The sequence below is a fragment of the Schistocerca serialis genome, unplaced genomic scaffold, assembly GCF_023864345.2.
Source record: "Schistocerca serialis cubense isolate TAMUIC-IGC-003099 unplaced genomic scaffold, iqSchSeri2.2 HiC_scaffold_275, whole genome shotgun sequence".
Classification (NCBI taxonomy): Eukaryota; Metazoa; Arthropoda; class Insecta; order Orthoptera; family Acrididae; genus Schistocerca; species Schistocerca serialis.
In genome coordinates, this window is record NW_026047844.1 from 65001 (window position 1) to 67500 (window position 2500).

General features: G+C 57.8%; 1 non-coding gene across 1 annotated transcript in view; it reads left to right on the top strand.

Annotated features, from left to right (window-relative positions):
* Positions 1 to 1965: 1965 nt before the first annotated feature.
* The window catches only part of LOC126444551 (small subunit ribosomal RNA), a 1910-nt gene continuing 1375 nt past the window's right edge, over positions 1966 to 2500 (top strand). The window contains exon 1 of the ribosomal RNA XR_007582611.1: positions 1966 to 2500. This exon is cut by the window's right edge and continues 1375 nt beyond it. This is a non-coding gene — a ribosomal RNA (small subunit ribosomal RNA).

Genomic DNA, 2500 nt, shown 5'->3' on the forward strand with positions numbered 1-2500 from the left:
CCTTAACCCAACACACGTTGGGCCTTAACCCAACACACGTTGGGCCTTAACCCAACACACGTTGGGCCTTAACCCAACACACGTTGGGCCTTAACCCAACACACGTTGGGCCTTAACCCAACACACGTTGGGCCTTAACCCAACACACGTTGGGCCTTAACCCAACACACGTTGGGCCTTAACCCAACACACGTTGGGCCTTAACCCAACACACGTTGGGCCTTAACCCAACACACGTTGGGCCTTAACCCAACACACGTTGGGCCTTAACCTGCTCTGTAATTGTCATACGACGCGTTAAATTAGTGTAGTGTTGCCTAACTGCAACCCCCGCAATATAGTTTGCCACTCGCACTGCCCGGTCCCCAGAGTATTGCTTCATGTTAAACACCTTGCAGCTATACACTGTAATGCGGATGGCAGCAGGACGTACATGCTCAATGCCCTTCGCAGTTGTTCATTGGCATTCGCATGGCGAAGCACAGCCTACGTTGTGGTACGGCTTGTGTCAACTGTCCGCTGATGTTGTACGTCCAAATCACACACTGTACTGCACATTGGTCCTCATGTACTGAATGATACATCGTGGTACATGTGTGACCGTACCACGACTGCGCCAACAACGGCGAACCATACGGTCCAAATATTGTGCACTCAGCTACGTGTCGTCTCCCTATAAGAGCTGGATTGCAGTATGGTATGCCGTGGATGGCGATCAGCATGAGCCGTCTGTTGATGTAGTGGCGCGTGTTGTCAGACGTAGTCGTCTCTTCTCACACACCGTGATAGCATGGTGCACTGCGTTCCACATCTGCGACATGCGACAGAGGCCGGTTGACAGTCGTTCGCGCAATGGACATCGCATACGTACGGGGGCCACCTTCCACGTGTTCGCGAAGCGTGCACATGTTGTTGCGTGTATGTGGGCAGACATAGTGTGTCGTGACACCTGACACAGGCATGCAACAATCGTTGAATTTGCAAATGGCGATGGACGTCTACGTTTGCTGGTGACGTTACGCAAATGAACAACTGGTAAACCGTTGTGGTGCGGTTGTTCTCGCTAGAGGTGAATCAGTGATGGCGACGATCGGTTGAGCTACCAACCGGTTGTTTCAGCGATACCCACCATGACCACGAACGTGAATGGCATGTGGGTGTGAAGCGATACGCGGCGGTGGCTGGGTGGGACCGTCCCCGGCCGGTGAGGGGGGGCCTCCCGGCGTGCTGGCCGCGCGGTGCGTGGGCGCACGCGCTACAGCCGGCTGGTGGGGGCGGCCAGTGGCAGGCGCGCCGGCCGACGGAGGCGGCAGGCGGCGCAGCTGCGCGCCGGCGCACCCTGCACGCGGCGCCGTGCGGCCAAAGTAGGTCCTCGCGGGCCCGGTGCGAAGCGCGGTGGACATCTGCAGTGTGCTGGTCCGATTGAGGACTGTGTGCGCTGAGGATGCGCCGCCGCCCGGCGCTCGGCGCCGCGACGCCGTCTGCTGCTCGGTCGCCTCTGCGGTTCTCGCAGGTGGTTTGTATCGCAGCTGTGCGGACGTGTTGGCGCGTGCGCTGTGCTGGGAGAGTTCGCTTCGGCACCCAAGTGGGGCTTTTGTCCTTCTGTGGCGCTGGCGTTGGAGCTGCCGGCCACCGTAGGTGGCGCGTGTTGTCTCCCGCCGGCAATGCCACGACAGCACGCTCCCGGGCCTCTGTCGGCAGCGGCAAGCTCAGTTGGGAGCACGGGTGGTCGCACCTAAAGCGTCTACTCGCCAAACTCCGGGCGATTGCGCCTCTCTCGAACCCGACCAAGTACTTAGGACGGCGCTGCGCGCCGCCGGGACCTGAGAGGGTTTCGAGGTGTATTGTGCAGGGGAGCTCAGCCTCCTCCTGTTTGCAGAATAATCGAGCGGACGCTTGCGTGTTCGCGCGGGCCCCCGGGACACACTCCCGGGCGGCCGGCTGCTCAGCTCTAGTTGACGCAGCTCCCTGGTTGATCCTGCCAGTAGTCATATGCTTGTCTCAAAGATTAAGCCATGCATGTCTCAGTACAAGCCGCATTAAGGTGAAACCGCGAATGGCTCATTAAATCAGTTATGGTTCCTTAGATCGTACCCACGTTACTTGGATAACTGTGGTAATTCTAGAGCTAATACATGCAAACAGAGTCCCGACCAGAGATGGAAGGGACGCTTTTATTAGATCAAAACCAATCGGTCGGCTCGTCCGGTCCGTTTGCCTTGGTGACTCTGAATAACTTTGGGCTGATCGCACGGTCCTCGTACCGGCGACGCATCTTTCAAATGTCTGCCTTATCAACTGTCGATGGTAGGTTCTGCGCCTACCATGGTTGTAACGGGTAACGGGGAATCAGGGTTCGATTCCGGAGAGGGAGCCTGAGAAACGGCTACCACATCCAAGGAAGGCAGCAGGCGCGCAAATTACCCACTCCCGGCACGGTGAGGTAGTGACGAAAAATAACGATACGGGACTCATCCGAGGCCCCGTAATCGGAATGAGT